The sequence below is a fragment of the Theropithecus gelada genome, chromosome 5 (genome assembly GCF_003255815.1).
Source record: "Theropithecus gelada isolate Dixy chromosome 5, Tgel_1.0, whole genome shotgun sequence".
Classification (NCBI taxonomy): Eukaryota; Metazoa; Chordata; class Mammalia; order Primates; family Cercopithecidae; genus Theropithecus; species Theropithecus gelada.
Genome location: NC_037672.1, coordinates 33,139,032 through 33,152,293, shown reverse-complemented (window position 1 = coordinate 33,152,293; position 13,262 = coordinate 33,139,032). Strand labels below are relative to the sequence as shown.

Sequence of the window (13,262 nt, the reverse complement as noted above, 5' to 3'; positions counted from 1 at the left end):
TTTTTATGTTTTTGGTAGAAATGAGGTTTCACCATGTGGGCCAGGATGGTCTCAATCTCTTGACCTCGAGATCCACCCACCTCGACCTCCCAAAGTGCTGGGATTACAGGCCTGAGGCACTACACCCAGCGTTTATTGTTATTATTAATCCAACTAATATATATTATTCTTGTGTAAACATTGTTGTTGACATTTGTAAATGCGCCTCCAAAGTACATATCACAGTCTAGAATTATTGGTTAAAACCACGTATGTATCAGATTTGAATAAAAACAATTTTCTTCAGAAGTTACTTTACCTAATGAAGATCCTGGGACTTTAACTGTATGATTACATCACTCAAGCTTGTTCTTAACTGGATCTGCAACAAAAATTATTCCAAAATGATCAAACAAGCCACAATATTACTCAGAAATTTCATTGGTAGATCCTGAACTTTTTGTGGGATTCATTTGCAACTCACTAATGTGCATATGTCTTACTTAGTTAAGTAGTATAGCTACTACTTCACACTTTCTGTATTCAATATTAAGCACTATGTCATGGATGCATTGACCGATATGACGAACTCTTGAAATTGGAAAATATCTACATTCTCTCTGTATTAAATTATGGCAGATATTTCACATATGTCCAAGGCATCAAATTAAAGTTATAACTATGTTTGCCAGATGAAAACATGATTATTTAAGAAACGTTTTGTCCAACTGTATATATATAGGTTTAAAAAATCATTTTCCAGTTCACTAGCTGTATTCCACTTGCTATAAATTGTATAGACCTGCTACAATAAAGAGATCATATTAGGAAGAATAGCAAGTTATTCTTATTTTATTCATTCTTCCATTTTCTATTATTTGTGTTGGCTGAATTAGATAATTAAACATAAATATAATAGCATTCAATTATCAGCATTATTCAAAATTTTGAGTGTGGAAGAAAGAACCGGATTTGCAGCCATTCAATAATCAATGCAACTTTGGGTTCTACAGAAAGTGCCTCACAGTAAGGTCAGTCTGGTGCAGGAATTTCTGTATTTCTATTGAGATTATCTCACTCTTGTCATTGCTTCTGTTCTTGCAAACCTCACTTATCATTCAGAGTCCCTTAAAAGTGGGGTGGATTTTGTTGTTGTTGTTGTTGTTAAGCTTAAGTCATGTAATTAACCACTGGCAGAACTGATAAGGTAAGAGCAAGGATCTTTCCCATTTTCTAACATAGTTGGTGGCACATAACTGTATGCACCATCCCCAAGGGAAAAACAACATGTTATCAAATAAAGGAATGCAAGCTGGTGCCCATGAAGTAAACAATGTCACCTACCAATGTCACTTTGTCATGCTGTTTTCTTTGCTCAAATATTTGTGAGGTCTTAAATGTATGTCCATTTATATAATTTAAAGCCCATGAAATTTCACCAAGCATATCTGTGTTTTGAAGACTACTAGGGAAAGTTAAGACTTGTTTTCTGATTTATTTTTGCAGAGAAGGAGAAGAAATGGAATGGGCTCCAATCATTTAAATGATGAAAAAACTTTTTAAAATACTATTTTACATCAAACTTTGATTTATAGCTATTAAATATTTAACCTTTTTCTTTTTTTTTTTTTGGATTTTCATATAAATTTTATTATTGCTTCATTTTTTTAAAATTTATTTATTATTATTATACTTTAAGTTGTAGGGTACATGTGCATAACGTGCAGGTTTGTTACATATGTATACTTGTGCCATGTTGGTGTGCTGCACCCATCAACTCGTCATTTACATCAGGTATAACTCCCGATGCAATCCCTCCCCCCTCCCCCCTCCCCATGATAGGCCCCGGTGTGTGATGTTCCCCTTCCTGAGTCCAAGTGATCTCATTGTTCAGTTCCCACCTATGAGTGAGAACATGCGGTGTTTGGTTTTCTGTTCTTGTGATAGTTTGCTAAGAATGATGGTTTCCAGCTGCATCCATGTCCCTACAAAGGACACAAACTCATCCTTTTCTATGGCTGCATAGTATTCCATGATGTATATGTGCCACATTTTCTTAATCCAATCTGTCACTGATGGACATTTGGGTTGATTCCAAGTCTTTGCTATTGTGAATAGTGCCACAATAAACATATGTGTGCATGTGTCTTTATAGCAGCATGATTTATAATCCTTTGGGTATATACCCAGTAATGGGATGGCTGGGTCATATGGTACTTCTAGTTCTAGATCCTTGAGGAATCGCCATACTGTTTTCCATAATGGTTGAACTAGTTTACAATCCCACCAACAGTGTAAAAGTGTTCCTATTTCTCCACATCCTCTCCAGCACCTGTTGTTTCCTGACTTTTTATTGATCGCCATTCTAACTGGTGTGAGATGGTATCTCATTGTGGTTTTGATTTGCATTTCTCTGATGGCCAGTGATGATAAGCATTTTTTCATGTGCCTGTTGGCTGTATGAATGTCTTCTTTTGAGAAATGTCTGTTCATATCCTTTGCCCACTTTTTGATGGGGTTGTTTGTTTTTTTCTTGTAAATTTGTTTGAGTTCTTTGTAGGTTCTGGATATTAGCCCTTTGTCAGATGAGTAGATTGCAAAAATTTTCTCCCATTCTGTAGGTTGCCTGTTCACTCTGATGGTAGTTTCTTTTGCTGTGCAGAAGCTCTTTAGTCTAATAAGATCCCATTTGTCAATTTTGGCTTTTGCTACTGTTGCTTTTGGTGTTTTAGACATGAAGTCTTTGCCCATGCTTATGTCCTGAATGGTACTACCTAGGTTTTCCTCTACAAGGGATGTAAAGGACCTCTTCAAGGAGAACTACAAACCACTGCTCAGTGAAATAAAAGAGGACACAAACAAATGGAAGAACATACCATGCTCATGGATAGGAAGAATCAATATCGTGAAAATGGCCATACTGCCCAAGGTTATTTATAGATTCAATGCCATCCCCATCAAGCTACCAATGAGTTTCTTCACAGAATTGGAAAAATCTGCTTTAAAGTTCATATGGAACCAAAAAAGAGCCCGCATCTCCAAGACAATCCTAAGTCAAAAGAACAAAGCTGGAGGCATCACGCTACCTGACTTCAAACTATACTACAAGGCTACAGTAACCAAAACAGCATGGTACTGGTACCAAAACAGATATAGACCAATGGAACAGAACAGAGTCCTCAGAAATAATACCACACATCTACAGCCATCTGATCTTTGACAAACCTGAGAGAAACAAGAAATGGGGAAAAGATTCCCTATTTAATAAATGGTGTTGGGAAAACTGGCTAGCCATAAGTAGAAAACTGAAACTGGATCCTTTCCTTACTCCTTATACGAAAATTAATTCAAGATGGATTAGAGATTCCTTCTTTTTCTATTGATTGGAGTGGTTTCAGAAGGAATGGTACCAGTTCCTCCTTGTACCTCTGGTAGAATTCAGCCATTGAGTCCATCTGACCCTGGACTTCTTTTGGTTGGTAGGCTATTAATTATTGCCTCAATTTCAGAGCCTGCTATTGGTCTATTCAGAGATTCAGCTTCTTCCTAGTTTAGTCTTGGGAGAGTGTAAGTGTCCAGGAAATTGTCCATTTCTTCTATATTTTCTAGTTTATTTGCATAGAGGTGTTTATAGTATTCTCTGATGGTAGTTTGTATTTCTGTGGGGTCAGTGATGATATCCCCTTTATCATTTTTTATTGTGTCTATTTGATTCTTCTCTCTTTTCTTCTTTATTATCCTTGCTAGCGGTCTATCAATTTTGTTGATCTTTTCAAAAAACCAACTCCTGGATTCATTGATTTTTTGGAGGATTTTTTGTGTCTCTATCTCCTTCAGTTCTGCTCTGATCTTAGTTATTTCTTGCCTTCTGCTAGCTTTTGAATGAGTTTGCTCTTGCTTCTCTAGTTCTTTTCATTGTGATGTTAGAGTGTCAATTTTAGACCTTTCCAGCTTTCTGTTGTGGACATTTAGTGCTATAAATTTCCCTCTACACACTGCTTTAAATGTGTCCCAGAGATTCTGGTATGTTGTATCTTTATTCTCATTGGTTTTGAAGAACATCTTTATTTCTGCCTTCATTTCCTTATGTACCCAGTAGTCATTCAGGAGCAGGTTATTCAGTTTCCATGTAGTTGAGCAGTTTTGATTGAGTTTCTTACTCCTGAGTTCTAGTTTGATTGCACTGTGGTCTGAGAGACAGTTTGTTATAATTTCTGTTCTTGTACATTTGCTGAGGGGTGCTTTACTTCTAATTATGTGGTCAATTTTGGAATAACTGTGATGTGGTGCTGAGAAGAATGTATATTCTGTTGATTTGGGGTGGAGAGATCTGTAGATGTCTATTAGGTCTGCTTACTGCAGAGATGAGTTCAATTCCTGGATATCCTTGTTAACTTTCTGTCTTGTTGATCTGTCTAATGTTGACAGTGGGGTGTTGAAGTCTCCCATTATTATTGTATGGGAGTCTAAGTCTCTTTGTAAGTCTCTAAGGACTTACTTTATGAATCTGAGTTCTCCTGTATTGGGTGCATATATATTTAGGATAGTGAGCTCTTCCTGTTGAATTGATTCCTTCACCATTATGTAATGGCCTTCTTTGTCTCTTTTGATCTTTGATGGTTTAAAGTCTGTTTTATCAGAGACTAGGATTGCAACCCCTGCTTTTTTTGTTCTCCATTTGCTTGGTAGATCTTCCTCCATCCCTTTATTTTGAGCCTATGTATGTCTCTGCATGTGAGATGGGTCTCCCGAATACAGCAAACTGATGGGTCTTGACTCTTTATCCAGTTTGCCAGTCTGTGTCTTTTAATTGGACTATTTAGTCCATTTACATTTAAGGTTAATATTGTTATGTGTGAACTTGATCCTGCCATTATGATATTAACTGATTATTTTGCTCGTTAGTTGATGCAGTTTCTTCCTAGCCTTGATGGTCTTTACATTTTGGCATGTTTTTGCAATGGCGGGTACCGGTTGTTCCTTTCTATGTTTAGTGCTTCCTTCAGGGTCTCTTGCAAGGCAGGCCTGGTGGTGACAAAATCTCTAAGCATTTGCTTATCTGTAAAGGATTTTATTTCTCCTTCACTTATGAAACTTAGTTTGGTTGGATATGAAATTCTGGGTTTAAAATTCTTTTCTTTAAGCATGTTGAATATTGGCACCCACTCTCCTCTGGCTTGTAGAGTTTTTGCCGAGAGATCTGCTGTTAGTCTGATGGGCTTCCCTTTGTGGGGAACCTGACCTTTCTCTCTGGCTGCCCTTAAGGTTTTTTTCCTTCATTTCAACTTTGGTGAACTTGGCAATTATGTGTCTTGGAGTTGCTCTTCTTGAGGAATATCTTTGTGGCGTTCTCTGTATTTCCTGAATTTGAATGTTGGCCTGCCCTACTAGGTTGGGGAAGTTCTCCTGGATGATATCCTGAAGAGTGTTTTCCAACTTGGTTCCATTTTCCTCCTCACTTTCAGGCACCCCAATCAGACGTAGAGTTAGTCTTTTTATATAATCCCATACTTCTTGCAGGCTTTGTTCATTTCTTTTTCTTCTTTTTTCTTTAGATTCCTCTTCTTGCTTCATTTCATTCATTTGATTCTCAATCGCTGATACTCTTTCTTCCAGTTGATTGAGTCGGTTACTGAAGCTTGTGCATTTGTCATGTATTTCTCATGTCATGGTTTTCATCTCTGTCCATTCGTTTATGGCCTTCTCTGCATTAATTATTCTAGTTATCAATTCTTCCATTCTTTTTTCAAGATTTTTAGTTTCTTTGCGTTGGGTACATAATTCCTCCTTTAGCTCTGAGAAGTTTGATGGACTGAAGCCTTCTTCTCTCATCTCGTCAAAGTCTTTCTCCGTCCAGCTTTGATCCGTTGCTGGCGATCAGCTGCGTTCCTTTGGAGGGGGAGATTTGCTCTTATTTTTTGAATTTCCAGCTTTTCTGCCCTGCTTTTTCCCCATCTTTGTGGTTTTATCTGCCTCTGGTCTTTGATGATGGTGACGTACTGATGGGGTTTTGGTGTGGGTGTCCTTCCTGTTTGTTAGTTTTCCTTCTAACAATCAGGACCCTCGGCTGTAAGTCTGTTGGAGATTGCCTGAGGTCCACTCCAGACCCTGTTTGCCTGGGTGTCAGCAGCAGAGGCTGCAGAAGATAGGATACTGCTGAACAGCGAGTGTACCTATCTGATTCTTGCTTTGGAAGCTTCCTCTCAGGGGTGTACTCCACCCTGTGAGGTGTGGGGTGTCAGTCTGCCCCTAGTGGAGGATGTCTCCCAGTTAGGCTACTCAGGGGTCAGGGACCCACTTGAGCAGGCAATCTGTCCGTTCTCAGATCTCAACCTCCATGCTGGGAGATCCACTGCTCTCTTCAAAGCTGTCAGACAGAGTCATTTGCGTCTGCAGAGGTTTCTGCTGCTTTTGTTGTTGTTGTTGTTGTTGTTGTTTAGCTGTGCCCTGTCCCCAGAGGTGGAGTCTACAGAGACAGGCAGGCCTCCTTGTGCTGCTGTGAGCTCCACCCCCTTCGAGCTTCCCAGCGGCTTTGTTTACCTACTTAAGCCTCAGCAATGGTGGACGCCCCTCCCCCAGCCTCGCTGCTGCCTGGCAGTTAGATTGCAGACTGCTGTGCTAGCAATGAGGGAGGCTCCGTGGGCGTGGGACCCTCCCAGCCAGAAGTGGGATATAGTCTCCTGGTGTGTCCACTTTCTAGACCCTTGGTAAAGTGCAGTATTGGGGTGGGAGTTACCCGATTTTCCAGGTGTTGTGTGTCTCAGTTCCCCTGGTTAGGAAAAGGGATTCCCTTCCCCCTTGCGCTTCCCAGGTGAGGAGATGCCTCGCCCTGCTTCAGCTCTCACTGGTCGGGCTGCAGCAGCTGACCAGCACTGATTGTTCGGCACTCCCTAGTGAGATGAACCCAGTACCTCAGTTGAAAATGCAGAAATCACCTGTCTTCTGTGTCGTCTGCGCTGGGAGCTGGAGACTGGAGCTGTTGCTATTCGGCCATCTTTGGTGCAAATTTTTGTAAATTAAGAGTTGAAAAGCAACCAGAATTAGAATATTTTAATCCTATTGCCTCTAATGATAAGAGGCATGGCCAAGGAAGAATGGATGAAAATTAATAGAGAACAATTGCTTACTTACCAAAATCATTTACATATGTAAAGTTACTGTGATTATTTAATTAAAGTATTGAAATTTTAAATTTTAATTCAGTATTTCAGATAAGCTACAGTGTTCAGACCATTTTTTAATGTGATGTACAATTCCTTAATGATTCTGAAACATCTCAAGTTGATTTATACATAGCTCTGACATGAATTGCAATAATACCCTTAGATTGTTGCTTTTTATTCACATATCCAATTAATTTTAAGAAATAAAAATATCTGACTTTTTTCATTAATAACAATTATACTACCAGTATGTGAGTCCCTATTATATATTTTCATTCAAACTAATAATACTAAATATTGACTTCTTAGTTTCATAATACCCACACAAGATACTAGCATTATTAAATGAAAAAAAAAAAAAACATGGATTAAAAAATTTAACTACTATCCATATAAAAGACCAACATTAGCTTTTATTTTTAGATTTATTTAATTGCAAAGCCCAAGAATTTTATCAACATTCTATACAAACCAGAGGTCCAAATTATTTCAAACTATAAAATTCATAAACATGATAGAGATGAATGTTCTTAAAATATATAGGTATTTAAATTATAGAAACAGTACAAACAAGTTGCAATAATCAAATGACAAAAAATATGAACTGTTGCTCAAATTCACTAATAGATACTATTTTTAAGAAACAACGTACACACACTATTCACTCATAAACAGGAGCATTTGTGAAATATAGGATAGGTGAAAATATATGTTCATATTTATACATGATTATAAGAGCATGAAGAGATTTGGACAGATGCTCACTAAGTTATTAATATAGTTTTGAACACCACACTTTCCAGCTCTTTTAGTTAGCAAATTGAGCTTCTTTAGTTTTCTTCCTCCTAACTCTGAATTCTTTGGTCCTTGTCTTTAATTTGTTCTCTATCTTCACTCACTCTTTAAGTGACCTAACTAATTACTACAACTTTAAATACTACCTATAATACAATGATGGTCAAATACATTTCCTTTCATTATTTTTCTTTTAGAGTACGCAAAAGCTGATTTATTGAGATCCTGATGAGTTTGAAGTAACTAGAACTCTAATCTAGTAAGTGTAACAGTAATAGTAATACTAATCAAAATAAAACAACAATCATAGTTACTTTCATATTAACAGTATTATGTAGATCATATAGGGACTATTCAAGATAAATCTTTGTGATAATAAATATACAGAGAGATCTAGATAGCTTAATATTGTGAAACTTGAAGATTTCTCAATGACATAAAAACCTATAGTTTTTGCAAGAAACACCATTCCCCAAACATTTAATTTGTAAAATTTGAGTCTTATCTTTCTGCTAATTTAACATATTTTTGAAAAATTTGCTTTTTTTTATTTTTGGTTTCTCTGATTTATTACCCTTACTGAAATTATAAGGGACCCTGGAATTTTGCTTTAAACAAATGTCATTTATTTATGAGAAATGAGTGAAATGAATGAAAAACTATGTTAAAGATAAGGGAAAACCAAGTATTTTGTTTTAAAAGCCAAATGTGGAATGACTAAAGTATACTAGTTTTAATATAAATAGAACATTTAATATATACTGCTTCAATGTGATCTGTATGTTTTTTCCATAAAATCCTGCCTACCTAGAGAAAAAAATAAATATTTATTCTGAAATAGAATATGCAAATACTCCTTGCAAAAGTGAAGTGAAAATTATTAGGGTATTTTAATTTTTAATACAGTTTTTTGAGACACAGTCTTGCTCTGAGACATAGGCTGGAGTACAGTGATACAATCATAGTCCACTGCATCTCATCCTCCTGGGTGCAAATAATTTTCCCCAACACTCAGCTAATTTTTATTTTTATTTTTATTTTTTTCTGGGGACAGGGTCTCACTATGTTGCCCAAGCTGATTTTGAACTCTTGCGCTTAAACATTTCTCCCATCTCGGCCTCCTAAAATGCCGGGCTTTATAGGCATGAGCCACTGAGTCAAACCTATTAGAATATTTTAAAATGTAAAAAAGAATTTCTTTTTCTTTTTCTTGTAATTGATATTTATCAAAACTACTAAATGTTATTTTTCACAGAGAAAAGTTATGATCATATACTACCAGATTTCTAAAACCACTTTTAATAAATACCTCCATTTAGATTTTCTTAGAAATTTTTTTCTTAAATGACAATTGAATAGAATAATTTCTTTCTGTAATATCTCCAACATTACTTTGCACCCTAGGAGCAAATCATGAATGCTAATAGATGACTATTGAAAAATACTAGTATTATTGGTGGGGTTCCTTAATTTTTCTGTGCCAGTTGGGTTCCCCCCCAAAAAACAGTTTCCTCCCAATATAGCAAGACCTGATCTTTATTTCATATTGTTATAGTGAAGATTAAATTAATTAATACCTGTAAAGCATTTAGGACAGCGTCTGAAAAAATACTTCTTTGGGTCACTTATTACCTCAAAGATGACTTGTCTCACAGTTCTCCGCCCCTTTGTGGCTGCCCCTCTTTCTAACAGCACTTTCTAAGACAGTCTTACCTCCAAGTCACTATCTATTATTTTCTTGTAACTTCTAGTAACATTTACTACTACTCTAAACTATCAACTTGCCTGGACTCTTAAGATGCATTTCTACCAGGTCTCCAGGATCCTCTTCTTGTTCTAGGACAAATGTCGCTGAGAGCTTGAGAATGAGAAGAGAGAAGTAACTATTATATTTGACAACATAATAGTGTTTGATATTCTGGCAAAAATTGTTACAGTGTAATTCACCACACACAAGAAAATTAGGTAGCTTAATAGTGAAAGATATTTATATTTTATCAAATAAGCAATATGAATTTAAATTGTATTCTGAGAATTAAAAGGAATATGGAAAGAAGGAAAGCTGAAGTGTTAATTGCGTCCTATCTTTTAGGTCTGGTGGAGTTTGTTGTCCATTGACCCAAAGTCACAAGTCTCTCGTGGCTCTTTCTGTAGGCGTACCATTCATATTATGATAAGCATTTCTACTCTACTCTTTGTTCCTTCAGACACAGGGGTGAGAAGTGCTCCAGCTTGCACTATTCCTGGCACATGGCACTGTCCTTTGTTGGTTTTCTTAAACTCACACTCTTGCAAATTGTCAATTTTGAATGTGCCTTTTTTTTTCCCTTCCAGGACCCTGACTAATATAAGATGATTTTCAGAAAATGGAATGTCAGTGGATTCATCTCAACATGGTCAGATGAATGATTCGTCCAGGGACAAATGAAGTTGGTAGAATTTCGGATAATATTCAATTGTCAAGAAAAAAAAAGTATAAAAAGTAATAGGCCATAACTGAGATGTGCGGGGCTTATTCTAGATAAAATAGTCAAGGACTGACATATGGGAAGAAGGCCACCTTCTGAGAAGGCATCAGCCATTTAGGATGCTACTTCTTTAGCATCTGGAGCAAAATATTACAGGCAAAAGGAATAAAAGTGATTCTAAAATAATCAATAATATGGAAATTGTACAGGAGAAATTGAAAGATTAGAGAGGCAGGAATTCAGTGAGAAAAAAAAAAAAAGTAGAATGGTCAAAGGCTTAAGCCATAGCGTATCTGACAGGCTAATGTTGACCATTAAAGAGAGTTTCAAATTCTAACAGTAATAGGAGACTATGAGATGTATTTAATTAAGAAAGGATGTGCACTGATGAGCATTTTAAACAGATAGCTTGCTGCTATTTAGAGAACAGATTGCAAGAGGGAAAGACCAGCAGTACAAATATTGGCTAGTCTGCTACTTCTATAGTACAAGTGAGAGATGATGATAAAAAGAGGATATTCGTGGTGGAGTAGGGGTTTTTAAATTTATTTTGATGATGGAGCTACAAGAGTTTCTGATGATAATATGTGTGTGGTTAGAAAATAAAGGCTTAATCAACTGGGCATATGATGATCCCATTTCCAGAAATAGGAAAGATTGGGGGAAAATAGATTTGATGGGAGGAAAAAAAAATCAGAAGTTATATTTCAGTTATGTTAATTTTTATGTTAATTTGCTTATGATAAGTTTTACTAAATCAGACAAGAATAGAAGGAATCAATGATGTGTCTTTGCTACATCTGAAAGAACTGATTGGCATAGAAACTAGAAGAGATTCCAGAAGAAATCTATTTAGAGAATTTTAAATGGACTAAAGTTAAGACTGAAAAGAAATATATTCTATATTGCAGTTGAGGGAAACTGTGCATCCCTCCAGCAATTCTGGAAACCCCATGGAGCATGTTGCCTACTGTACATAATTCTGGTTTACGGAGGCCAGACAGGTGGGAGTGGTATAGAGCAGGTAGAGTAAGAATCACTGTAGCTTCCTATTAATAATAAAAATGTACAAGACAATGAACATGGCTGCTATACCAAAGAAAAGTGAACTTCTACTCAGAAGAAAATTCTCTGAGTGACTGCCTCTATCTCTTGTACCTTTCCCGTAACCCTATAGCCTTCCAACTTCCTGAGCTACAATATAAAACTATAGGAAACTATCAGCTTTACTATAAAACTATAGTAAACTTTTGTTCAGCTTTTCCCTGAATTCATAGAAGCTTATTGATTCAAGCATGTCCCATCATTTTGCCTGTTTTCATTTAGAATCCTTTCCCTACTAATTTCAAAAGTGTCCTTAGTGTTTTAAATACTGTTCTTTGCACCTTATGTTTCAAGTATTAAGCACTTTTCTCACCTGCACTTCTCAGCTGAATTCAACAGCTGGCTGCCATTCCAGTCCACTTATAACCCAAGCTTAGAATACCCTCATATGCAGGGAAAGGGCAGATATCATATAACCTCTGACTCTCACCTTCGATGATTTTGTGATCTGAGCTACTGCCTGTAGCCTAGTATGCATTATAACTAAGCTGCTAAGGTATATTCTGTTGTTTTTCACTCCTACCGATGGAGTTGACTATATATTTCTAGTAAAGAAAAAGTTCATTTTAAAATCCACACACTAAACATCTCTGTTCTCTGTGGAAAGATACAATTTTAGCATCAATTAAAATTTAACTTTATGTATGTAAGATATTTGATCTTAGTGATGTGTTTCTCTTCAGACAGTGACGAGACCCAAGATTTGTTTTACTCCAAAGTGAGAAATTATCCTCAATAACAACAAAAACAGCAAAAGCATTTCACAGTGAGAATCAGAAGAATATTTGCATTACGCAACCCTGGGTGCTAGATATTTATTTTTTTTCTTTTTCACATGAACTGTAAACACTTACCACAAAAGATTGATCTCCACAACCGCTTATACTCTAGGTATGTGAACATAAGCACAAACCCAAAGGTCATTAACCAGCCACTGCTGGATATTTTATTAACATCACAGCAAATGATGTTGTTCATAAGTACCTGAATCTTATGCTTCCATTTTCCAGGATTATTTTATATTGCACTGTTCTTGCTAATACTCCAAAGACTTGTAGAAAATATAAAGGTAAGTTTTCAGGGGGAAAAAAGAACAACGGAATGAAGAAGCAAACAGGGAGATATTTTAACTCCCTGCAATAGTAGAATCAGGAAACCAAAGGTAAAGCATTACAGACTAAGGGCTACATGACTCCTAAGGGGAAAATGCATACATTTCTTTTCTTTTGCACTGAGATTAAATTTGCTGATTTTTTTTTCATACTGTGTGTTCTTTCTCCCCCAATCCTCACACAAAGTATTTCAGTGTGACAAATTGCTCTTTTGTGTTACATTTTAAACAGGTAGATGACTTTCATATGTAGGCAAAGTTGATTCTAGGAAATATTGTGAGGTAAGAGAAATGTGTTTGAGAAAAGATGTGTTCTCTTCTTCTTAAATTTTCCTCCCTGCATGTTTTTATTTCATCCTAACCCAGAGTCCTTAAATTCTCCAGCCTCAATGTTAATGCACAAGTTACTTAATACCTTTGAGTAGAGATACATGGGGAGCCCATAAACTTAAATATAAAATGTGAAATCAGATACAGGATAGCTGTGTAAATGTGTTTCTCGCATCTGCTGTGGGTCTATATTTTATTGGACACTCCAGATGATATATCTTTGGATCCACAACTGTATTCCCACTAAGATCATACTTTCCCCAGATTTCTCCCAGTCAATGACTCAGTACAATGTGAATACACAATGGACTC

At 36.4% G+C, this 13,262-nt stretch overlaps 1 long non-coding RNA gene across 2 annotated transcripts in view; it reads left to right on the top strand.

Moving 5' to 3' along the window:
* Positions 1-12,243, top strand: part of LOC112625384 — a 130,181-nt gene extending 117,938 nt beyond the window's left edge. The window contains exons 3-4 of one of the 2 annotated variants that reach the window (XR_003119577.1): positions 8,135-8,196; positions 12,193-12,243. This is a non-coding gene — a long non-coding RNA (uncharacterized LOC112625384). Of the gene's footprint in view, positions 1-8,134; positions 8,197-10,271; positions 10,488-12,192 lie in introns of those variants that run through there. The other variant, XR_003119578.1, reaches the window with a different exon arrangement.
* Positions 12,244-13,262: the final 1,019 nt, after the last annotated feature.